Source organism: Ceratotherium simum, chromosome 23 (assembly GCF_057802395.1).
Source record: "Ceratotherium simum simum isolate JZ-2026a chromosome 23, ASM5780239v1, whole genome shotgun sequence".
NCBI lineage: Eukaryota > Metazoa > Chordata > Mammalia > Perissodactyla > Rhinocerotidae > Ceratotherium > Ceratotherium simum.
Window position 1 is genome coordinate 49,879,381 of NC_141922.1, and position 26,904 is coordinate 49,906,284.

Genomic DNA, 26,904 nt, shown 5'->3' on the forward strand with positions numbered 1-26,904 from the left:
GGTGCGTACGCGGCCCTAACACTCGGCGTGGCCATGGCAACGGCTGGACTGGCCGCCTATTGGTTCCTGGGCTGGGGTGCGCGGTCCCACTTGGAGGTCGAGGCCAGGCTCCTTGCAGACTGTGTTCTGATGGCTGACGTCGGAGTTTTGATTTTCAGTGGTTTCTGTCTTTTGGGTTCACGGCACCTTGGATGGACTGCACTGTGAATCATCAAGGTCTAAAAGTATGTTGTGCACGCTGTGTGAGAGATGTTACACGAGGGGCGGCTTAAGCTTCAGTGAGATCTGGGGGAACTTGGAAGAGCTTCAAGAATTAGCAGGTGTGTTATCCAAACGATTGTCTTACGGGTGCATGAAGGTGAAGAGCTTGCTCTTAGGGCTGAGCCACTCTTGGTTATCAGTACTTTTGCTGTGATGCCAGGAGGGAGTCTGGAACAAGATATCTTCAAGTTTTGGGTGATGTTAGTGAGAGGAAGAGGAACTTGGATTAGTTATTTTCTTCCTCCCCCCGCATACATTCTTGGGGGTGAGGGTGGAGGCTGTCAGTGGAATCTTGGAAAAGCCACTGGCAATTTCTAAGTTAGTTAAAGAGGCAGCCTTCCAAATAGAGACAGGCTGACAACTACCACTTGGCTATGTGGTACAGCCCAATCTTGCTTTTTTGGAAAATAATCCAGTAAAATTGATTTTTTACTTATTTGAAAGATGAGTTCTGTGACTGCAAAGGGTAGTCCTTACATCTTTAATGTGAGAGGACTTTCTGCTCTTTTTAACCACAGATGGGGTACTGTATTTGAATTAAGACAGCAATAAAATAGGTTAACTCAGCCAGGAGCACAAAACCTAGAGTATTCTCCAACGTGTCTACGTGTTTAACTTCAGAGGGGGAAATACCTTTGAATACAGATTACTTTACAGTATACATGGTGCCATCGTTAGACTGAAAACAGGAAAATTCTGCCAACCATGAGTAACAATCCAAAATGAAATAGTTCCAGTGTTGAGGTCTCTGATTTTCTTTCCTTGTTTCATTTGTTTGTCGAGTGCAGGATTGGACGCTGTTTGAAACCAGAGTCAAGGGTGGTTGGTGAAGGCAGGGACTGTATCATCTTAAAGCAAATTCTCTGAGAACAGGTAACCAATATGAAATGATGGTGATTATGAGTTTGCAACAGTTCTCTGGTTAAATAGTATTCCTATATGCCCTCTTGACTAGCAGCTGTGACATTTCTCATGAGATTATGGAGAACAAATGGGAAAGATTGGATCTATTCTAATTACACTCACCTGTGAATTACACTCACTAGTGGCTTTTGTTATATTCCAGGGTTGTAGCAAATATTTAATTCATAGAGATTGTTGCAGTGCTCATTCCAGAAGACAAGAAGCTGAAAGAGTGGTCGTCAGTAGTTAATAAGAGAGGCCGTGGGCCGCAGGTGTCTCACATGGGTAGGTCTGTCGAGAACCACCTCCTCTGTGTTCTGAACAGACGCCCTGCTGGCATGCCTTGGGGAACGGCGTCCACGGTGGGAAGCACGCTAATGGGCGTGTCCAGGCGTCTGCGCAGACGTCATACAGAGGAGCTTGTTGCCGGCACCTATAGGTGAGCTAATCCGTTCTTACCTCACAAGCTTCAGGCCTGGGATCCATCAGCTATGTTCCCTTAAAGTGGAAAAAGTGATGTAAGGACAATACCACAGAAGGCTGATGTTAAAAGATCAAATCTGTTCTACCAGGCAAAAATTCCTTAACCTGGTTAGAAAACTTTGTGAGGTACCCTCCTCCCGATCTGTCTCCTCCCTAAGTTCTTTTTTCCGTGTAATCTTTTAGCAAAACATTTCCAAATGCATTGTTCTGTGAAATGCACTTCTCTAAGACAGTGGGCTGCTGAGTTGACGTTACAAAAGTTTTTGCAAGGATTTCTCAGGGAAAGCAAGGTATTTATTAGGGACATGTTTTGTCAACATACTGCTAAACTTTAAGGCGTTCATTACATTATTGTGAGTTTTTTAACGTACTATTTTTAGACTTTAGAAACAAACTGCAGGCCTGATAGAATCAGCCAATCACATTTCAAGGCAAATTGAGATTTCTATTTGTAGTTTCTAGTTGCTTGTGTGGAGCAGACACAGGATTACTTTCCCTGGAGCTCTTTCAGAGTAAGGCAATTAAGCCTGAACAGTTACCTCATATCAAATCAATCAATAATAGAATAATAAACTGCATTTAATTTGTACTATATACAATTTTTACTATGCATGAAATGATTATAGGACTTTCCAAAATTCAAGCAATTTTGTGATGGATACTTTTGTAAATACAAAAGTACATTAAAGGGACTGTTAATGCTATAAATGCTTCCTTTAACTTTGTGTGCAAAACAACCTTTCCTTTGAATCACAATTAATTGGAATTTTGCCATGATAAATAGTTTGGACCTTGAGTTGATGAAAATGTTTTACTTAATGTGGACCTTTTATGATGCAGGCATTTGGAAGCTGTTTAAGAAATGACATCATATAATTGATTTCCAAGTATATTATAAATCTATTATGAAATTATTTTAATAAAAGGCAAATATAAAGGTTAGTTATTTACATAATTTAAATTCATTTTTACCAATTTTGTTTTGTAGAGATAGAGATGAGAAATGCAGAGGTGATTTTAGCCAACCATGTGGGTGGTTGAATCTCCATGGCTTTCTCTTGCCACTTCCCCTGTGCTGCTACACGGTGGTGACAAGCTGCTTTCAGTACCTCCAGCCACCCAGTTGTCTGCCCCAGGACTTCTGCATATTCTTCACCCCACCCCAAAGGCAGCTCTTCCGAGAGTTTTTGACTTCCCCATATAGAGTAAATCCCTCCCTGTGCATCCTCATTCTCTGTCCCAGGACCATTGCCTTTATAGCACTTGTCACAATGAGTGATTACTTTCTTTCTGTAATTTTTCCTCCCTACTAGACTGTCAATTATGTGATGTCTCTCTCTTTCTTCCTATATATATGTCTATTTTTTTGTGTGTGTGAGGAAGATCGGCCCTGAGCTAACATCTGCCAATCCTCCTCTTTTTGCTGAGGAAGACTTGTCGTGGGCTGACATCCATGCCCATCTTCCTCTGCTTTATATGGGATACCGCCACAGCATGGCTTGCCAAGCGGTGCGTCGGTGTGCGCCCGGGATCTGAACTGGCGAACCCCGGGTTGCCGCAGTGGTGCGCGCGTCGTACTTAACCGCTTGTGCCACCTGGCCAGCCCCTATATATGTCTATTTTTATCTCTGTATCTATCATCTATCTGTCTGTACCTCTGAAGGTTGACAGCACAGTTCATGTTCTGTTGTCTGTGTTAAGGGAGAGGAGTGGGAGAATTCACCTGAGCAGGGGTAAGCCCTGAATTCCCCCACAGCACCCCATCTGGGAGGGCCCTTGTGAACACACAGCAGGGCCTAGAAAGGAGGCTGAGTTGGAAAGAATACCTTTTCCCAAAATACACACTCAATATTTGCTGGTGTTAATATATTTCTAGATAATTCTTTTAAACCATAATCAAGTGACTGGTGGCTAAGGCAAATGCCTAAGGTTTACTAAGGATAGGATTCTTATATCTTACATGTAATTTCTTACATGTAATTTACAAAGTTAAAAATTAAGATGTGGCACGTGATAAGTAATTATTGCAACTTCAATAATGTCAGCAGGTTGAATAAAGAAGCTGCTTCTCCAGGCCTTCCATAGCCAACCAAGAAATCCCACAGAACCCGCCAGGCTCCTCCTACTGAATGCTGGGTTATGGGCACCCAGAGCTAGGTCGTGGCAAACTGTGCTGTCTGCATAACGACCACAGGGACAGTAGTGCCTGCCACTTTCCAAGGGAGCCTGGAGCGCCAGGGAGCACTCTGGCTCTGATCCTGTCCCTCTGCAGCTGTCACATGCCTCCTACGCAGAACAGAACCAGGCTTGTCCTCTCAGACCAGGCCTGGTACTGCCTGGGCCTCTGAGCCAATGCTGACCAGAAAATGACCTATACCAGTCCAAATATTTGAGACCAGACTCTCCTAACCACATCCCCCACTTCCATCATTCTTGCTTACTCAGAGAAAAAGAAAGCTCCCAGAATTGCCTATCTCCAAATACTTACCCCCTTATTAGGCTTTATTTCTTAGCCTAGATCTCTCTAACACCTTTCAGCTGTACTCAACAAACCCCTCCTCAATTGTGAACATTTACCTTACACGATCCATTTTTGTACAGAGCCTTCTCTCCACCTTTCTTGTCTGAAACCTGCCTCTCCCCTGAAGACACTGCTTCTTGTGTAGATATTCCCCCGAAAAGGCTACGTATTTTCTTATATCTGCTTATTCACAGCCAGGAGGAAGTCAAAATCCTGTTGACCTTGCATTATCTTTTCATTATTGTCTAAAGTGTGCCCTTTCTTATTTACCTTCTCAGGTGTAGGCTGTGCTTACTGCCTCCACTGCTGTGCCTCCCGTTTGAGCTGTCCTCTTTGCTCCCGCCCAGCCCCTGCGTTAGCCCACTGTCTTCTGTCTCGTGCTTCTCCAAGCCACCCACAGGGCTGCCAGAGTGATGTAGCTAAAACACACATCCACCTATGTCTTCCTTCTGCTTAATATTGAAATGCCTTCTCAGTGCCTATAAGATAATATCCAAGCCCTGTAGCACAGTTTCTGCAGTTCTCCAGCATCCGACCTCTGTCTGCATGGTTTGTAAGCCTCTTCTTTGACCAGCCCCTGTGTATTTAATGGCTGGAGTTCCAGCAGCCATCTTAGACCATGAGGTTCACTGGGGACATGGGGAACCTCTCAGAGTGGAGGGGGAAATTAAGAAGGGGCTGTGTCTCTTACATTGTGGGTACTCCTGGACAGGAATGTGAAATAAGCTTCTATCTTATTTATCCCATTGATATTTGGGGATTTTCAGTTACTTTCAGTTATACCTAATCCTGCAAACACAAGCTTTAAAATGAGAAAGTTGGATTTCATTTTCTTTGAGGGTCCTTCCAGTTTTGTGATTCTTAAAAGCAAAACTAAAGTTGATATCCATCTACTCACAGCCTCTTCACTGGGTTGAACCTTATGAAAATGTCAGCAATTGTCCATTTTTGACCTACAAAAAAATGCCATGTTGTATCAACCTAGTGTATCATATCTTTTCACATTTGCTCAGTATTTCAAATTATCTAAGCAAAGCCAAGATTTCATCTGCAAATTCAAAGTTCTACCTTCAAATTCCCTGTGATTCTCATTCTAGATTTGTGACATGCTATAGGAAGGAATTTGGGATATTTTTTTCATAACTTGTGCCCTATATTGGTGGGGAATATACCAAATGGCTGTCCCAGAATAGGCTGTACCTGGAGCAGGTGCTGCCCTGTTCTCACTGCCTGGGGATGACTGACAGAGAAAACCCTGGTGATGTATTTTCCGGCATTTCATTAAAATTAAGCTTGCCAGTCAAGCCACTCAGAGCATGCTTTGTTTAGCACTTGAGAAATACAACTGTGGTTAAAGAAAATCCTTCCTGCTCTGATCTAATGTTTAACGTAGGGTTACATTTAGGAGCATCAAAGGGACATTGTCTTTGTAGTACTAGAAACATAGGCAAATCAGGAAAGGCAATTCCACATTCAAAATTGTAGAAAGCGTTTGGCCAACATTGTTATCCTTATATTTGTGGATGTGCCTTCATTCTATTTCAGGGAGCAAGACTTTGTTTTTTTTTAATGATAAAAATCCCAGGAGAGTCATGGAATCCGCTTCCATGTGTTGCACTTGTTACATTCATTCATTTAACCAGTATTTTGGGTGCCTGCTGTATGCCCAGTGCATCATGTTATGTATTCATGAATTATCACAGTTCCTGCCTGCTGGGCACTGACCATCTCTGTTGTAAAGTCACATGGTAAAGTGGCGTGTATGCTAGTCCAGGAAGACCAGACTCTGAGCTGTGTGGTGCCATAAAGAAATTCAGTCCTGCTTTGGGACTGCCTGGGACATGCTAGTCCAGGCAATTCTTCCTAAAATCTAGAGGAGGGTGGGCTCAATTTGTTCACTCATTCAAATATGGTGATGAGATAAGATATGACTTGTATTATTATAAAAGAACGAGCTCTCTTCACAAGTGAGAAGAACAGAGAGGCAACAGGTCCTAGCAATCCTTTCCACAAATGCACTGGTAGAATGTTGCAATTAATCTGTCAGGGAGCATAGATGCATCCCTATCTGAGGGACATAGGTGCGTGCCTTTAGTTTGAGTCATACTTTCATTGTTCTCTCTCATCTTCTTAAAGGCAGGGGGTAATGGGCAGCATTTGGAGAGGATAACAGAAGAGGGATGTATACTTATATGCTATTCACTTGCTCATTCATTCACTCAATCAGTCAACAACCATGGATTGAGCCGTTTACCATAAATCAAGCATCAACTGGGACATGGAGATACAATACTGAGCAGACAGACATAGTCCCCCTCAGGGCAATTGTGAATTAGTGAAAAGTCAGATTTTTGTTGTTGTTAGTGTTGTCAAGTCAATTCCAACTCCTAGCGATCCTGTGTACAGCAGAGTGGAACCCTGCCTAGTCTTTGTGCCATCCTCTCACCTTCTGCGCTCTATGAGACAGTGCTCCACTGCTATTTATAGGGTTTTCATGGCCAATTTTTTCAGAAGTGCATAGCCACGTCCTTCTTCCTAGGTGTTCTAGTCTGGAGGCTCCACTGTAACCCGTCCACAATGGGTGACCCTTCTAATATTGCAAATCCTGTGGGCAGGGCTTTCAGCCTCACAGCAACACGCAGCTGCCCCAGTGTGACAACCCACAGATGGGTGGTGTGGTTCCCTGACTGGGAAATGAACCCGGGCCACAGGTGAAAGCCCTGAATCTTAACCACTAGACCGCTAGGGCTGACTGAAAAGACAGGTGCTGATTAAATCATTTAAAAAAATAGGTAACTGCAAACTGTGCAATGTATTGTGAAGGAAAAATGCAAACAATTCTGAATGAGGGACTGGTGAGAGGCCATGGTCACTTTTTATTAAAATAAAATTGAGCTGACAAGAATGACATAGTGATCAAAATACAGCCGCCATCAGTTTACTGCTTTGCAACCAGATAGATCTGAATCTAATGTCTGCCCTGTCATTAACCAGCCAAAAGATCCTGGCAACTTGCAAACCTTTCCTTGCTCATTTTCCACACTGGACAATGACCAAAGAAATAGTGCCCAACTTGTCAGGCAGCTAGGAAGATAAACTGCAGTGATGACTTTGAGGCATTTAGCCCACTGTCTGGCACCAGTAGGCTGCCCTCAATGCCTGTTAGCTATGATCATTATCAGTGGTAGTGGGCTGTCTGTGGGGACAGCATTATGGTCCCCAAGATTCACACTCCAATCCCCAGGACTGTTAATATGTTACCTTAGATGGCGAAAGAGGTATTGCAGATGTCATTAAGGTTACTGATCAACTGACCCTAAAAGAGGGAGAATATACTGCATTATCCAGGTGGGTCCAATGTAATCACATGAGCCCTTAAAAGCAGAGAGGAAGATAGAGGGGAAAGCAGAGAGATTCAAAGCACAAGAAGGACTGCATGTGCCGTTGCTCACTTGAAGGTGGAGGGGGCTCCATGTCAGGGAAATGAGAACCTCAGCCGTACAACCATGAGGAAATTAATTCTGCCAACAACCTGAATGAGCCTGGACGTAGGTTCTCCCCAAGAACATCCAGATGGCTGACACTTTCATTTTGACCTGTGAGCTCGAGAACAGAGAACCCAGTCAAGCCTGCCAGAACTTTGTATTTTTATTTTAAGCTGCTAAATTTGTGGTAATTTATAACGTAACAATAGAAAATAAGTACACCACCATATTCAAATTTTTTTAACCTCAACAGGCATTGTGATAATAATAAACATCCAAATCCCAAAGACCTATTTAAAAGTTTTATTGAGATATAACTTACATAAAATAAAGATCACTAGTCTTAAGGATGTAATTTGATGAGTTTTGAAGTGGATCCATTCCTGTGACTGTCCGCAATGACCATGCTATAGAATGCTCTGTCACCCTACAGAGTCCTCTCCTGCCCCTTGGCTGCCAACCCCTCCCCTTCCACCATGGCAACCACTGAGCCACATGTTGTCCCTTTGTTTTTTCTATAAACATATAATAGCATAGAAATAGCCTTGTATGGTTTTGTATCTGGCTTCTTTCACTGAGCGTAAATGCTTTTGAGATTCGTTCCTGCTGTGGCATGTATTGTCGATTCTATTGCTGGGCAGTGTTTCATTGCGTGGATGTACTACATCCATTCACCAGTGCTCACCATTGGTGGACATGAGCACTGTTTCTAGTTTTTGGCTATTACTAGTAAAGCTGCTCTGGACATTCAAGTGCAAGTCTGTGAGATTATATGTATTTATTTCTCTCGGGTAAATACCTAGGAGAGGGATTGCTGGGTCATGTGATCAGTGTAGGTTTACCTGTATGAGGAACTACTCAACTGGTTTTCATGGTGGCCATACCATTTTGCATTCAAACCAGAAATGTGTAAGAGTTCCATTTGCTCCCAGTCCTCACCAACACTTACTATTGCCAGTCTTCTTAATTTTGGTCATTCTAGTGGGTATGTAGTGTTATCTCATTGTGGTTTAAATTTGCATTTCTCTATTAACTAGTGGATTGTATGTCTTTTTAATATTGAGTTGTAGGTATTGTTTATATATTATGGATGGAATACCTTTATCAGACACCAGTCTGTGACTTTGCTTTTATTGTCTTACTAGTGGCTTTTGAGAAGCAAATTTTTAAATTTTGATAAAGTCCAATTTATCAAATTTTAATTTTGTGTTTCATACTTTTGTGTCCTATCTAAAAAATGTTTGCCTAACCCAAAGCCACAAAGATATTTTTCTGTATTTTTTATATAGTTTATGGTTTTATCTTTTACATTTAGATCTCTGGTTCCTTTGGTTAATTTTTGTATATGTGTGAGGTAAGGGTTAATGTTCGTTATTTTTCATAGGCATATTCAATTTATATAAAAGCCTACCCATTTTCCATTGAATTACCTTGGCATTTTTGTCAAATTGTTATATAAGTGTGGGTTTAGTTTTGAACTCTCTGTTCTGTTCCATTGATCACTATGTCTATCCTTATGCCAATATCACACTGTGCTGATTTCTGTAATTTTATAGTGAGTCTTCAAATTAGGTAATAAGTTTTTTAATGTTGTTCTTTTACAAAATTGTTTTGATTAACAACGTTTTCATTTCATATGAATTTTAGAATCAGCTTGTCAATTTCCAAAACAAAAATAAAAATTCCTGCTGAGATTTTGATTGGGATTTCGTCATACCTATATAGCTATTTGGGTAGAATTGACATCTTAACTATTGGTTTTTCTGATCCATAGACATGGTATATCTCTCCATTTATTTAGGTCTTCATTAGTTTCTCTCAGCATTGTTTTGAGGTTTTAAGGGTACCTGTCTGAGCATATTTTGTTACATGTATTCATAGGTATTTTTGATGCTAATATGAATGCAATGTTTAATATTGTGATTGTCCTTTGATAGTACATAAAATGTGTTTGATATTTGTGTATTGATCTTGGATCCTGGAATCATGCTGAACTCATATATTACTTCTATTCGATTTTTTTGTAGATTACTTAAGATTTTCTACATCGATGATCATGTTGTCTACAAATAAAGGCAGTTTTACTTCTTTTCCAATCTGTATCCCTTTTTTTCTTTATGTTCTTTTAATGATGAAATATTGGGCACATTCCCTCCAACACAGGGAACAAAGCAAGGATTTCTACTTTTACCAATTTCAGTGTAATGTTGAAGAGAAGTGGTAAAAGTAGAAATCCTTGCTTTGTTTCCTGTGTTCGAGGGAACATGCCATTCACCATTTATTTCACCATTAAATATGATGTAAGCTGTAGATTTTCCATAGATGTCCTATATAAGATTAGGAAGTTGTCTTCTATTCCAAATTTCCTGAGGGTTTTCATCATCAATGGGTTGTTGAATTTTTTATTTCTCATCCACCATTGCTGGAGGTGGCACAAGTATCTATGAGATGAAGGCCACATGTCACAGAAAATGTCAACAAATCTTGAGTGCTTGTCTTGTAGTAAAATGATTCACAGCTCATTCTGACATTTGACAGCTTTTGTATCCTCTGCCATGTTCTGATCAGTAAACAGTGTGGCATAAAAGTGTTCATAGTCACTCCCCTTCTCATTATGAATTATTTTCAAGGTTTCATAACATTTTAAAGCCCTGTTTTTTATAAAATTGACTACATTACTGACTTTGATCACTTTGAATTTAACTTCCTTTCTGAAGTACTTTGGCTATGAATTAAGCAATAGATTGATTTTATGTCTGGTGCTACCTTTATAGCCTTACTCAGTGGTTTTGTTTTGTTTTGTTTTTTCATTCTTGTCAAAGCTTCACAGTTTTTTGACAAATGTTTTTATTTATTACTTTCTTTTATGTTAGAATATCCTTTCGTTGGAATATATGTTCTTTAAAGGCTCACAAAATTTTGCTCTTGAAACAAAATTGATCAAATACCATAAGCTTACACATGTTAGAAATATATCGTGACAGTTTAAAACACACTTTTAATTTTCCACCTAGTCGGGTGGAGAGACTGCACTTCTCAGCCCCTTTGCATTAAGATGCGACAATATAACTGGGTCCTGGTCAATGGAACATGGGCAGCAGTGAAAGGAGCTGCATCCAGGCCTGGCGACACAACATCTCTCTTGATCTTCTGCTTGGTTCCCCCTCTGTGCAGCTGGAAGCAAAGGGTGCTGCATGGTGGGGGCACACGATGTTAGGAGCCTGGGTCTCCACATTTAATGCTTAGAGGACAGACACTCCATAAAGTGTCCTGGTCCAGAGGACCTTCAGTGGACATTGAATAAGTGAGAAATAGATCTTCATTGCTTTACAACATTGGGATTCTGAGGTTGAATGTTACAGATAGCCTCTCCTGACAAATACATGTCTTTATAGCAATGTGGTATAGCAAATCTCCCAGCCGGGGAACAGGGTTCACTCCGTCTTTTAATGCTTTAAATAAACATAACTATTTTATATGCATCTTATAGTAGTGTTTGCTGAAGAATAAATGATTTATATATCGTTTCCATATTTGTTTCCGCATATTACTTCAACATTTTTTTACAGTAGAAAGAAGAACAAGTGTTCCCCAAAGCTATTTGGCATTTTTTTCTTTTACCATTAAGCAAGAGACCCCAAGCAAGACTTACAAATATTTCTCGTTATGTTAATTAAAAATTTGTAAAGTACTATGTTGAGTATTCACAGCTTTAAATATCTTTTAAAAATAGTAAACATTTTCTCCATATTCTACATACTTATTTATTTATTTTGAGGAAGATCAGCCCTGAGCTAACATCCGATGCCAGTCTTCCTCTTTTTTGCTGAGGAAGACTGGCCCTGGTCTAACATCCGTGCCCATCTTCCTCTACTTTATATGGGACGCCGCCAGAGCATGGTTTAACAAGCGGTGCATCTGTGCGTCCCCGGGATCTGAACCGGCGAACTCCGGGCCACCACAGCGGAGCACGCACACTCAACCATTTGCGCCACCGGGCCGGCGCCTACATATTTTTAATTATCTTACTGATCATGCTATCATTAGTTTATATTTTAAATCACAGTGCACACTAAGTTCAAGTTTCCTCATCAGTAATTCATTTGTAATCTCATACTTCAAATAATCTTTCTAACTAATAAATTTGTATTTCTTTTTGGCCAGCTTCTTGCAAATCTGACTAGATCATCGCTGACTGTAGTTCCTCATATTGTGGATGGGAAAGCTCGATGGAGAGGAAGAAGGAGCAGCACTGCCTTTGTCTTGTTGGCTTGTGCCTTCCATGTTATTATTACCCTGAACTTGGGGTTCCTGTGAACAAATGATTTTAACCTACTTGTCCTTTTTTTTAGGTCTAGTTTAGTAAAACCAGATAATTTAATTCATAAATCCACTTAACCAGGCACATGTTAACAGCAATACCCATGACATTCTGAAAGCAAGTAAATAAATGAAGGGGCCTCAGTCACCTCCCCTGCTTTCTCATAATTGTGGTTTTAGGATACTCACATGACAATTCTACAATCAGAAGAATACGTTATTTTGAGAGCCTGCCTTAGAATATGCTTTGTAACAACAATAACAAAAAACTTCATTCTAATTTAATAACTCTTGGTGAGGACATTCTTGGTAATTTGTGATATTGATTGCTGTGTGTGTGTTCATCACCATACTCTGTAGGGGTCACACTGCTGAGCACGTAGCCTTGTCTCCTACTTTGAACAGAAAATAGGGGTCATCCTACCCTGAGCAATTCCATCTACCCTTCCTCTCTGTCTTAGGGAAAGAAGTGTTTTGTCTCTGACAAGGAAAAATAATCTTAACAATGTTTACAAAAAGCGCGTCAAATGCCCTTCAGTTTTTTAGCTTACACTCAAGTGTACTTTTCAATAATGTCCTTGAAACTTTGGAAATCAGTTTGCTATTTTTTTCTATTTCTATTGTTTTTGAGCATCTGCCTGCCTTGAACTGTATTGTATTCCGTTAGGTGATATCATGTCCTGTGCTAAAGAGATTTTATGTTAAACAATAAAAAGTCCCAACTAGAGCTTTAGTTATAATGACATCATTTGACATGTCAAAGTTTGGTTTGAATTTGTAGATAATTAGCTTCCTACAATTTTCTAGCTGTTCGTCATCTAGTCTTTAGGCCTTGGTGGCAATTCAGCCTCAAGATCAGCTAGACCTTGGCTTTTTCTTTTGCATGCCACACTGAGCTCCACAACAGATAGAAATAGCGTGACTGGTCTTCTGTTTTCTTTTAGCCAAACACACAGTTTAGCTATACTTAAGGAGTTAGAGCCAAGAGACTCTTTACTTTAATAAAATATCTGTTTTACACCGTTGACCTTACTTTGTTTAGGGAGAGCTTAGGGAGAATCAAATACATTTTTCTTCTTCTTCATTCATTCCTGGTGAAATCAGGTCAAGTTTTTCCCTTGGCAAATCTAAGAATCTCTTATTAAAGCTCTGATTGCATACACATGACTCTTCAAGAGTCACAGTAGGCAAGAGGTCAAGATACAAAGGCTGATGTTGTTTCTGCTTCTTTTCCCCAAAGTATCCAGCATGTGGGAAATTGTATCAACTGACTCTGTGTCAGTGAAACTTCACAAGTGATGTCTCTCTTTGGATTCCCCTGAAGCAGAGCCATTTAATTCAGACGTGGGGATCTATGAAACAAAGTGTGACTAATACTGATGTCCGAGGACATGGTTAATAAGACAGCTACCATCAATGATTTAGGGGAGAAACGCTAAATCACTGGCTAGTTGTTTTATTTTATAATAATAGCATTGTTTTATAACACTGTGGCGTTAACTGATTGGTTTTCTGCAGATGGCAATGATGCATTTGAGAAGATGGCTGTTTCTGGGAATGTGGGTGTTGCCAGGCTTAGGAATGTTGTGGGACTAGCAAGTACTTGGGAAATTAGAGGAGACCAGTAAATCTGGGTAGAAAGAGAGGGAGTCAATTTAAGGTCCACTTGGGAGTAATCTGTGGCTAATCAGTGAAGAGGTTCTCAGTGATCAGCTCGTGCTGCAGTAAATTCACTGGGAAATCTGTAATTTCAAATTCAATCTAAGAATTTAAACATAGTCTCTTTTTAGTGGTCAGAGGACTTTGTATGTAAACAAAAACTGAGCCAGTGTTGCAGAGCCTTTTATGTTGATTAAATTCTAACGTGTTTCTTCTTGTTCTGGATTTCAAGTTTTTAAATGTCTTTGTTTCAAAGTCTTTTGTTTTGAATTGTTAATGTCTATTGTACACATATTAGAACTTACTTTATCAATATGTGGGTATATATCAATATAACCAGGTAATAGATAATCAAGTCACTCCTTATTTAGGTTAAAAAAATGACTCATTTCGTTGTTTCCTTTTTGCTAGCAAAGCTCTGGATAATGCAGCACAAAGGGTGACTGACTTATAAAAGCCCTTTATGATGCCAGGGCAGCAGTATACAGCTAAGGTTCTCCCATTCCCTACTTTGGGCTTCACGTAAGATCTTCTGTAAGGATTTGTTTTAAAAATAATGCCAGTTCTAGTGGTAGAATTGTGAGTTTCATATAAACAAGTATATTTTGAAGCATTTTCAAGGTTATTCTCTTAACAGTTGCTGAAAAATTTTTTATTAATGAGAACGTCAAAGGGCAGTCTAAACTTCCATGAAGGGAGTATCTACTCCAGCTGGCTCTGGTAAGGCCTCACCATTTCCCTTTCACAACAGGGCTGTGGAGTTGAGTTCAATGTAGACAGTGGGTTGAGCATGGCTGGTCCTACCCCTTCCTGGCCACCTCTGAGTTGTTGGGCCATCTTTTGGACAGAACTGCTTGGATGTATTCCCTATTCCTTTTTCCACTGAGGCTCACAGACTTCTAATCGTGCCTAGCCTGTGTGAATGCATCAAATACATGGAGTGCCTGTGTTTGCATTTACAGCAGCATTTGAAAGAAAGAAAACTGTAGAATAATCCAAATGTTTCCCCTAAGATGGTCATGTAATGCTCTACATTTATTTTTCTCTTTACCACCAAGTAGTAAGAGGTATGACTGCCATATCAGAAGAGAATTTGCTAATTCAGAGAAGTGCAGATTTCCTAAAGACCAAAATTGCCCTAAGCTGGTTGCTTGGTGCCTCCCTTAGTCTGGTTCAGATCACATCTAATGTTTCTACAGGCTTCTGGCCTCCAGTCTGCTTTCATATTCATTATTTAACTGCATCCTCAACAATGCCACCTGATTTCCTTATTTTCTAGGGGAAGAAGCCGATGATCAGAACGGTTAGTTGGTTAGTGCACAAACCAGTCAACCACAGGCAGAGTTGGACTTGAATCAGGAATAGTGGCTCCACATGCATTGCATGCTTTTCTAGCATCATAGCTCTCTCTGTCATCCTGATTTCCTGCCTAATACAAGATTAAATGCTTGTTTTTTTCTCTGCTGACTTTCAGCTAGCCCTCCGTGTGTGGCTGTGGATCCCACCAGCTAATCCATCATGTCTCTCAGCTAAGCCTGAGGAGCCTCAGAAAAAGTGGCGCATGCATATAATTTATCTCTCGTTTTTTATTGTTAGTTCCAATGCTAGTTATTTTGGTACAAGTTCCTTAAGAACAATTCCTGGGAAAGCTGTCCATTACTGATGGAATGGTGGCCAAGTCTGCCACCTACGAGGTGCCTAGAGAAACTCAAATGTGGGTTTGGAAGCAATTAACTGTTTTTCCAAGTTGTTTCTTTTCCTTTTGTATGTTAAGGAGATGTAACCACCAGCCATCCTGAAACTGACCAAGCCTCAAGACAAGAGCTATCCCCATTACCTTTGCCTTATTTTTAATGCAAAAATCTCTCCAGGAGGAGCTTAGGCCTCATTATGTGGAAGCATGTTCTCCAACTGAGCCTGTGCAAGCGAATACCCGCCTCTCCCTTTTGAATATTCATTCCCCAACCAAATAAAAGTTCCTGCTTTCCTTTGTTCAGGGACTCGATGACTTTGGAAATGATTCCTCATGGCCTCCTATTTGCTGCAAATACACTTTACTTTGTGAGACAACTTCCACTGGTGTAGAGTCTTATTTAACTCTCCAGGAGGCGACCCCACTTGGTTCAGTATCAAGTCTATTGCTGGTACTCAAAGTCTCTTCTTTCCCTCCTGTGGTAATAGGCTTGTAGCTGGGCACAAGGCTACCCAGACAGACCCTGGCCTCAGCCTCCCACGTGGGTAGGAATGGCCTCACGAGCAGAAGAGATTTGTGCCACGTTGGGGTCTGTGACTTAAGATGCCCCAGTGGGTTCACTTGTAGCTTCCTGTGAGTTGGGCTGGAGAGGTTTCCTGCCACCCAGACTTAAGTATGCAGGGGATGTTGTGGAGAATTCAGATGGAGGAACTCAAGTCTCTGAAAGGTCTCATGGAACAGAGCCACTTGCCAGCCTGGAAAGCTCACCTCACCGCTGAGAGAAATAACTACTTATCTGTTTTAAGCTGCTAGATTGTTAGGGGATCTCTTTGTTACAGCAGCCAAGCTTACCCAAGCTAATATAGCTTACTGTGCTAGGTAGTGTTCTAGGACCAAGCCAATGAAAACTGCCCTCATGGGGCTCTCCTTCCACTGCAAGAGACAGAAGCAAACACTCCCAAATAGTTAAATATGTACTATGTTAGACGGAGATAAGTGCCACAGGGGTCAAGGGGGTAAGGAAGGAAGATAAAAGTGTCATGGGAAAAGGTTGCAAATTTAGATAGGGGGTCAGGGAAGCTTCAATGGAAAAGAGACTTTTGAGTAGATACTTAAAGAATACGAGAGAGCTAGCCACGCAGAAGGCATTTCTGGGGGGAAAGTACTGCAGGGAGAGGGAGCCTCGTGCAAAGGCCCTGAGTTAGAGCTTAGCCTGGTGTGCTTAAAAAACTGTGAGGACACTGTTGTGCCCGAAGAGAGTCGTATTAGCTATCTGTTTCTATGGAACAAATCACTCCAAATCTTAGGGGCTTAAAACCACAATCGTTAGCTCTCGATTCTGTGGGTCGGCAGTCTGGGCTCAGCTCAGCTGGACAGTCCTTCTGCTGGTCTTATGGGAACCGATGGCTCAATAAGAGCGAGATGGTCTGAGATGGCTTCGCTCTGGGGCTGGTGCTAGCTGTTGGCCAGATCTCTCTCGCCAGGTGGCCTCTCACCTTCAAGGAAGCTAGCTCAGACTTCTTTATGCAGACGTCACCAGAAGCAGAAAGAGCCTGAGTGGGTGCTGCCGGCCCCCTGAGGCCATGCCTCCCAAGTCCCCCAGATTCTCTTTTGCCACTTTCTACTTGTCACAGCAAGTCCCAAGGCCAACACAGACTCAAGCTTGTTCCTCTTATTGGGAGGAGTGGCCGAGTCACACCGCAAGGGGCATCTTGGTGGGGCTGGAGGAGTCACTGTGGCCATCTTGACAGACTCCGCTTCAAGAGGAAATGAGGACGGCAAGGTTAGAAGTAACCAGGGCCCCATCATGTTGGTCTTGTGTGTTCTAGTGACTTTATCAAGATATACCTCAGGATTTAGCCAACTATATTAGGAAATCGCCAAAAATAATAGGAATTAGATTGCCTGAGTGATTATTATTTAATAGGAAACTATCTGACTAGTAGCCAGGCAGAATACTATTACTACTACTACTACTAAATATATAACCCATAGTTAGGGATTACTGGCACTGGGCTAAGGCCTTTTATCTAGTATGTCACTTAATTAAGAACTTCATCGTCTGAGGACACCAATGCTCAGAGATGTTAAGTGACATTCCCAAGAAGGCAGAGCTAGGATTTCTACCCTTGGCCATCAGATGACGGAGTTGACTTGAGCCTTCCACCGGGACCCTCTGTGGCCACTGAGATCCCGGCATGGCCCAGAGCTACCAGAAGAGGTGAAGTCAGAGGTATTGCGCTGGGAATACCACTTCCCGTCTTTTCACGGTTTGGCCAGGGAGAAAGCAACTACTAAAAATAACCAGGAAAGAGATTCTAGAGGAAGAGCCAGAGAGGCAGTTCTCTGGTGCTTTTACTAATATGGACTTTCTTGGTCTTGAGGAAGTACTTTGTTTCAAACATAGCTGGTGCTTTTCCAAAAGGAGACTTGGAGCTCTTAGCCCTTCACCTCCGGCCTCAGATGCGTTGCTCCTGCAGGCTGGGAGGAGGCAGGCCACCATCCCAAAGCCTGCAGGAGGCAGATGCCCGCTGGCCTCGGGAACTGCCAGGGCAGGGCTTCCTCATTCCTGCTGGTGCCCAGATATTTAAGCCTGGCGGGGAGAGGGCGCAGAGACCAGCAGGAAGGGAGGGTTTTCCCCTCTTCCTTTCCTTAAGTTGGACTTGTTAGCATTCAATAAGCATCTGAAAACACAGCAGAGGTGACTGGGCAAGTTGGTTAAGGTTAAAGATTTGTCCTAAGAACAAATCTTGAGCTTGACTAATTGAAATTTACCAGCATTTATATTCAGAGATGCTTGTTTTAACAGGTAAATAGTCAGAGGTGGAGGGTGGAAACCAAAAAGGTGGTAATGAAAAATCTATATCTTGTTTTGAAGAATAAGCTACAGTTCTTAAGTACTACTAAATGCTGGACACTGTTCTTCGCATTTTCTATGTGTTAAAGCATCTAACCTCATGTCAACCCTGTGAGATAGGCAATATTATTTTCTCTGTTCCACATCTGAGGAAACTGAGGCTCAGAGAGATTAAATCCGTTGCTCACTGTTGGAAGCAAAAGGGTGGAGTTCCACTTGAGGGGGCTCCAGTTTCCTTCCTGAGTGGACTGCTGGTTGTTGCTGTGCCACATGTGCGTGCATGTGTGCACTTATGCTTGCGGGGATGCATATGCATGTGTGCATGTGTGTGTGATGTTTTTGGCAGATATGCATTTGCCTGCATAGCTCCCGTCCAAATTTAACTGGCTTTCCCACCCTCAGGGGCCATCTGTCCTTTGACACTAGTGCTTCATTTATCACTTGCCATCTCTTATCGGCCTGCAGTCCCTGGAAAGCTATTTCCCTTGGAAGATGGATGTGGACAGCGCCTTTTGGGTAAAGAGAATGTTGTTTCCACATGCCTCACTGCTGAGTGTTTTCAGCAGACATGGATATGCTGTGATTTGAGCACCAGGTCCTGTTCGGAGTCTGCTTTACAGACTGCTTTGACTTCTTGGCTCAGGAGCAGATAGTTTATATTATTATATGCATTTATACAGCAGACTTCTTTCTGCAAAGGTGAAGAGTACAATCTAGATATCAGAAATAAACATATATTTGTGCACATGAGGGCATATAAGCAATACTTACTTATAATACTTTATCACATTTTATATTATGTTTAGACTTGACCTCACTTGGTAGCAAGAAATCATCTTTGGTTAAACGGATCAAAAAATCATCTGTGTTTATAGCAAAACCTAATCAAGTCAGACTGTACTGTGTCATAGATCTTAGGTTGACTACAATTTAAATTTGTAATATATGTGAAGACTTATTTGCTTAAAATTAATAACACAAGCAGGGCTTGGGGCTTACATAGAGTATATTGAAGATGAAGTTCTGTGTTTTTCAGTATATACTTTATATGCAAATCAATGTGTTAATTACAATACAGACTTGGTTGTTCATTAATATCTTCCAACCTTTTAAAAATCTGAAGTACTAGATGTGTAATTACTCGAAAGGATTGACACTAAAGTTGTTTAAAATTTATTATAATCCAAAATGTTTGCTATTTCAGATCTTACCCCAACCTGCTCTGTGCCCCCATTAGTATCATTCATATACTCACTTTGGAATGCTTAACAGATTCTATATTAATTATTTTGCTCTTTATCTCTCTCTCTCAATAAACACTGAGATATATGTCAGTTTTTCAAAAGGCCTAATATGGTGCTTCCTGAAGCTGTGAGACTCAGAGGGAGCCTGTGTCGTCTTGGCCCCTGGCATTTGATCAGACTTGGCTGTTCCTTCTGCCTGGGGGATAACTTGGTGCTTCTATTTTCTAGGATAGATTTTATGCAATTAGAGTTAATTCTTCTATAAAGGTTTGGTAGCATACTTCATAAAAACCACCTGTACCTGGAAATTACCTTTTGGGGATGGTTTTAGTTACAAATTGAATTTTCTTAATAGGTAAAACGTTATTCAAATTATACACGTCATAATAGGTAAGTTGTGGTAGTTCATGCTTTTCAAGGAATTGGTCCATTTCAACTAAGTTGTCAGTTGTATGTGTGTAGACTTGTCCATTTTACTCCTTTATTATCATTTTGAGTAATATCCCATTTCATTCCTGCTTTGGTAATTTGTGTCCTCTCCAATTTTTTTTTCTTTGTAGGTCTTGATGGAGGTTTGTCTGTTTGTTGATCTTTTCAAAGAAAAATTTTCTGTTTCATTGATTTTCTCTTATTGTTATGCTTTTAATTTCATTGATTTCTGTTCTTTTCTATTATTTTCCTTCCTTCTGCTTACTTTGTGTTCCTTTTCTACATTCTCGAGGTGGAAACTTGGATCATTGATTTGAAAATTTTCTTTTTTTTTTTTTTTTTAATTTTTTGTGTATTGCAGTAACATTGGTTTATAACGTTGTATAAATTTCAGGTGTACATCATTATACTTCTATTTATGCATAGATTACATCATGTTCACCACCCAAATACTAATTACAACCAATCACCACACACATATGCCGAATTATCCCTTTCACCCTCCTCCCTCCCCCCTTCCCCTCTGGTAACCACCAATCCAATCTCTGTCTCTATGTGTTTGTTTATTGTTGTTATTATCTACTACTTAATGAAGGAAATCATTGTTTTCACACATAATCAGGGTGGTACTTACAGATTGTTTTGAGCCAATTAGGTAATTTTGAAAGATTTTACTAACCAGCAGCGTGAATTCCTTAGCTATTTTGAATATGCTAAATACTTTGGTGGTGATTTTTTACTTTTCTCCTCTTTTCTAATATAAGCATTTTTAGTGCTATCAATGTCCCTCCCAGCACTACTTTAGCCATGTCCCACAAATTTTTCTATGTGGTATTTCATTTTCATTCAGTTCAATGTATTTTTTATTTCTCCTGAGACTTCCTCTTTGACCCATGGAATATTTACAAGTGCATTGGTTAGTTTCCAAGTGTTTGCAGATATCTTTCCATTTTCAATTTCTAGTTTGATTCCATTGTGGGCAGCAAACACATTCTGTATGATTTTAATTCTTTTAAGCTTGTTGCTTTTGTTTTCTGACTCAGGATACAGCCTCTCTTGATATGTTGACTAGATCCTGTTGGTTGATGGTGTTGCTGAGTTCTTCCATATTCTTGGTGGTTTTCTGTCGTGTTGTTCTATCAAGTGCAGAGAGAGGGGTTGAAGTCTCCAAGTAAGCTTGTGGGTTTGCTATTTCTCCTTTCAGTTTGATCAGGTTTTGCTTCACATATTATGCAGTCCTGTTGTTTGGTGCATACACATTTGGGAATGCTATGTCTTCTTGGTGGCCCTACCGTTTTATTGTTATGCGTGATTCCTCTCTGTCTCTGGTAATTTTCTTTGCTCTAAAGTCTACTTTATCAGATATTAATATAGCTTTTCCTCCTCTCTTTTGATTAATGTTTGCATGATACATCTTTTTCTTTTTACTTACCTATATCATCACATTTGAATAATAATAATAAGGCAATATAGAGTTGTGTCATGATTTTGAATCTGCTGGGCCAATCTTTTGTTTTTAAGTGATGTATTCAGACTTTAATTTAAAGTAATTATGGAACTATTAAGGCTTAAGCCTGCTGTTTTATTTTCATTTTCTCTTTATTCTTTGTTTTTCATTTCTTTGTGTATTTTTTCTTGGCTTTCTCTGGGTTAGTTGAACATTTTTTTTTCAGTTCCTTTTTGATTTATCTCTGTGTTTTTGAATGTATCTCTTTCTATAGCTTTTTTTTTTTTTTTAATTCACAGTCTACTGATGTCAATATTTTCCGGTTCAAATAAAGTTTAGAAACTTTACCTTCCTTTATGTCCCATTTCTAACCTTACTTAAAGTATAATTGTCTTAAATACTTTTCTCTACATACTTTTAGAGCCACATCAGGAAGTCTTATAAGTTTTGTTTCAACCATCAAGTGTAATTTGGAAAACTCAATAAGAGAAGGAACATGTATTGTCTAGATACATATTTTTACTCTTTCCATTGTTCTTTCTTATTTCTTGATGTTCCAAGTTTCTTTCTTTTAGCATTTCCTTTCTGGTTAGAGAAGTTTATTTAGCCATTCTTTTAGGTTAGCTCTGCTGCCAGCAAGTTCTTTCTTTTTTCTTCATCTGAGAATGTCTTGAATTCCCTTCATTCTTGAAGGGTATTTTATGAGTATAGGATTCTGGGCTGATAGTTCTTTTCTTTCATCACTTAAAAATATTTTATATTCTCTAATTTCTGGAGAGAACTTCACTCTCATTCAAATTGTTTTTCCCCTAGAGAAAAGGTATTCTTTTTCTCTTGCTATTTTCAATTATTTTTTTCTTGGTCCTCACATTTTAGTAGTATGACTATAAGGTTTCTTGATATGGATTTCTTCGGGTTTATCCTGTTAGGAGTTTGCTCAGCTTCTTGAGTCTGTAGGATTATGTCTTTTGTCAAATTTGGAGATTTTTCAGCCATTATTTCACTGAATAGTTTTTCAGACTCACTTTCTTTGTCCTTTCTTTCAGAGACTCATGCCATGAATGTTAGGTTTTTTTTTTTTTTTTTTTTTTTGTAGACCTATAGCTCCCTGAGACTTTGTTCATCTTTCTTTCTTTTTTTTTCTATATATTTTTTGGACTGTTCAGATTGAGTTATTTCTGTTGTTCTATCATCCAGTTCACTGATTTTTCCTCTATCCTCTTCATATTGTTGTTGGGTCCATATACTGAGTATTTTTTAAAGTTTCAGTTATTATATTTTTCTGTTCTAAATTTTCCCTTTTGTTTTACTTTATATCTTCTATTTGCTGAGACTTTTTGTTTCATTTATTTTAAGTATGTTTATAATTGCTCATTGGAGCACCATGTTTATGATGGCTGCTTTAAAATCTTTGTGAGATAATTTTAACATCTTAGGCATCTTGGAGTTGGTGTCTATTGACTGATTTTTCATTCAGGTTGAGATTTTCCTGATTGTATAATGAGTGATTTTCAACTGAAATTTGGACATTTTGGGTATTATGTTATGAGAATCTGGATTTTATTTAAACCGTCTATTTTAGCTGACTTCCTCTGACATTGCTCCAGCAAAGGAAAGGGGCATCTGCCTTGTTCCTGCCAGGTGAGGGTAGAAGTCCAGGCTCTCCACTTGGCCTTTATTGACACATGAGGGAGGATCGGCTCCTTGCTACTGCTGGTTGGGTGTGGGAGTTCCGGCTGTGCACTAGGCCTCCACTGACACCATCCTGGCTGGGATGGTGAGTGGTACCTTGTTACTGCTCCCCATGTGGCCTACAGTGACACTGCATCAGGGGGTGATGAAAGTCCTGACTCTCTACTAGGCCTTCTGTAGTGGGCAGTGGGAGGGATTCCTTGTTACCACTGTGTAGGGGTGGATGTCCATACTCTGACACTGTGGGGGGGGCTCCCAATACTCTCTCTGAAGATGCAATTCTCAGCCTACTACTTGGCCCTTTGTGATGCACCCTGCAGGGCACTGGGCATCTTATTTCAGTTTGGAGAGATTGTGGAGTAAAAGCCCCTCACTTGGCCCTTGCTAGTGGGGTTGGACTGGGGCCACAGTTTTTTCCTGGTGTTTGGCAAGGGTAGAGCAGTTGTTTTCCAGAAGTTTTCTGTATTGTTAGGCTGCCCTTTCCCAGTCCTTTAGCTAGAGACAGTAGGCTTTTCTTGGGGCTTTTTTGGTTTGTGCTTATTAACACTTCTGGGTTGCCAGGTTCTTCAGCTCCATGTCTGGGATATATAAGGCAAAAAGAAATCCCAAGGAATTCATCACCATTTTTCCTTGAGTGTTGACTTCTGTAGCTGTCTGCCTTCTCTCTACCTTCAAGAGTCTTCTTATGTTTGTGTTACATATACTGTTTATTGTTTTTGTTTGTACTTAGCAGGAGGAACAGAAAAAAACGTTTATTACATCTTTCTATTTTTTTTTTATTTTTTATTTCTTTTTATTTTTTTTATGAGAAAGATTAGCCCTGAATTAACATCCATTGCCAATCGTCCTCTTTTTGCTGAGGAAGATTGGCCCTGGGCTAACATCCGTGCCCATCTTCCTCTACTTTATATGGGGCGCTGCGACAGCATGGCTTGACAAGCGGTGCGTCCGTCCGTGCCCTGGGATCCGAAACTGCGAACCCTGGGCCGCTGAAGCAGAACAAACGAACACCGGACAGGCCCCTATTACATCTTTCTAGAAGCACAAGTCCAGGGGGAGGCTGCTAAATTTTTATAGTTTTTATTTTAAATTTTTTTACAGGTTTGTTACTTATAGCAAGTTTTTACAACTCACTAAATTTTTATAGTTTTCATAAAACAGCAACTCTTTTTCACACTCATATTTATTCTGTGTATATAATATTTAGTATTATATAATACATATAGTAAATATAATGTATTATGTACATTATAATATAATATTAATATATACATTATAATATGTATTATATATTAATTATAATATATAATATATTAATACATTAATTTATATAATTCTATATATACTATATATTATATATGGTATATGAGTAAATATGTAGTACATATGTATAATTATATGTTATTACATATATTTACATTATTATATATTATGTATAGGAAACTGATATACTGACAAACAAGTTTTGAGCTCCTTTGGTTAAGGCTCAGAGCTATGTGACATGGAGCATAAAAAGCTGTATTAGTTTGCCAGGGCTGCCATAACAAAGTACCACAGACTGAGGGGCTCAAACAGTAAACATTTATTTCACACAATTCGGGAGGCAGGAAGTCTAGGGTAGACGTGTTGGCAGGGCTGGCTTGTCCTGAGGCCTCTCTTCCGGGCTTGTCGTGGCCACCCTCTCCTTGGGTGTTCACAGGGTCTTCCATCTCTGTGTGTCTGTGTCCCAATCTCCTCTTCTCACAAGGACAACATTCATATTGTATCAAGGCCTACCCCAATGGCCTCATTTTACCTTAATCACCTCTTTAAAGACTCTGTCTCCAAATACAGTTACCTTCTGAAGTACTGGAGATTAGGACTTCACCATACAAATTTTTAGGGAACACAGTTCAGCCCCTAACAGCAGCCTGAGGTGTGATCACTGCCCTGGGTGAGAGTGCAGTTCTGAGCGAGGCAGACTGTGTCCACAGAGAGAAGAGTGCAGCTCTGGCCCGTCTCATGCTCCCAGGTCCTGAGCAGGTGGCCAGCCCTGGGGCTGCGGACAGAGGCTTTCTGACAGAGGCGGGCATTACGCTGGGCCTTCAGGGACAGTTAGGACAAACTTCAGGAAGGGATGGTTTCTGAGCTAGAAAGGAAGTCTTACTCTTATTTTATTCCACCTCTTACTCTAAACAAATAGGGAATTTTTATTCACAAAAAAGTGAACTGAGACCCACGGCTGTGTCTCCCCGTGTCCTCTGATAGCTACAAGTTCTTGAAAGGTCATAGTTGTCCAATAGTGCTCACAAAGATATTTCATAATTTTTTAAATGATTGATGGAATTTTTTCACAGATTTTTAAGGAAATTGATTCTTTTATATATATATATTTGTGTGTGTGCGTGTGTGAGAAAGACCAGCCCTGAGCTAACATCCAATGCCAATCATCCTCTTTTTCCTGAGGAAGATTGGCCCGGGGCTAACGTCCGTGCCCATCTTCCTCCACTTTATATGGAACGCTGCCACACGCTGCCACAGCATGGCCTAACAAGTGGTGCGTCGGTGCGTACCCAGGATCCGAACCTGCGGAACCCCAGGCCACTGCAGTGGAGTGCACACACTTAACTGCTACGCCACTGGGCCGGCCCCTGATTCTTATATGATGATAAAATCGAAAATAAATGAAACACTTCAATCGACCATTTTGTTAAAAATTCACACGTCCTAGGGATATATTTTTTTTTTATTGTTGTTTTTTACACTTAATGTAACATATGCACTTAGATCTCCCAAGTGAATTTTCTTTGACCTCAAAAACCCACGTAAACCAAGGCTCCGTGCATGAACTGCTGGGGTTTTTTTTGCCTCCCACCTCAAACAAATACACATTTTCTCTTGGATTTAAACAGCCTAGTGAAGTCTCTGAACAGCAGTTGGTGGTAAAAAAAATAACAGCATAAAAAGCCTCCTGCCAGACATGTTTAGCAAATGCTTTCTTATTTTAATCTTTCATTATGATTTATAGAAGTATTCAACGTTTGTCCCAGCGACCAGACCCAGCAACCCCAGCCTATGGAGATAAATATCCCTCCGACTCTCAGCTGCATTTGGCAATCTATTCCTGGCTAATTTTTACTGCACCCCTAAGGAAATAAGAGCACTGTGTATTCTAGGGAACAAAAACACTCCTTTCAAATACTCCTTTTTCCGTGGCTGCGTGTGTGTGTTGTGTGAGCGTTACTTGGTGGCAGGGAACAGAGTGGCTTTCTGTGGAGCCGCCGCTCCTGTCTCGGGCAGCAGACTCGGTGTCTGTGTGGGGAATTCCTGCTCCTGGCCCAAGCCCACAGGCCCACACTCGAGAACGGCCAGACAGCCGTGGCACACACCCCCTTTTTCTTGCTTGGATAAAGACCTGTGCTCTGGAGACTCTTCCATGGAGCCCAGAAAGAAAAGAAGAAAGAAGCTTTCACTCCTATCCCCGACTGGGAAAGTCAACTTTGTCTTTTTAAAGCAAACTTTCCCCTGGATCTTTCCCCTGGGCAGTAGACACAGATAACAAACTGACCTGACAGCCCCTGCATTTCTTGAGAATGAGTTAGCTATGGAAACCATAATTCAAAAGTCTTGTCGACAGCTCTGGGAGGGCTGTTCTCGCGGCACGTTTGACACCTTTTCTTCTCTCCTCAGGGTCTGATCTGAGTGGCCGGACTGAGTGACCCTGCTCTCTGCAGCTGACCAAGGCTTTACCTGAAGAGAACTTCTTCACTTCAGATTTAAGTCAATCCTTCCAGGAAACTTATTATGGTTTTCAGAGCTACATCTCGTGTCACAAAATGTATGTTGCTTTACGAAGTTGTGGGCTTACATAGCCCACAAGCTTACATCTTTAACCACCTTGTGGCTTGTAAATAAAACACCTCCATCCCCC

General features: G+C 40.6%; 1 long non-coding RNA gene across 1 annotated transcript; it reads left to right on the plus strand.

The window, feature by feature from the left end:
* Nucleotides 1-144: 144 nt before the first annotated feature.
* LOC147914035 (uncharacterized) lies at nucleotides 145-26,904 on the plus strand. Its single transcript, XR_015555936.1, has 3 exons — nucleotides 145-320; nucleotides 1,050-1,134; nucleotides 26,664-26,904. It is a non-coding gene; the product is annotated as an uncharacterized LOC147914035 (long non-coding RNA).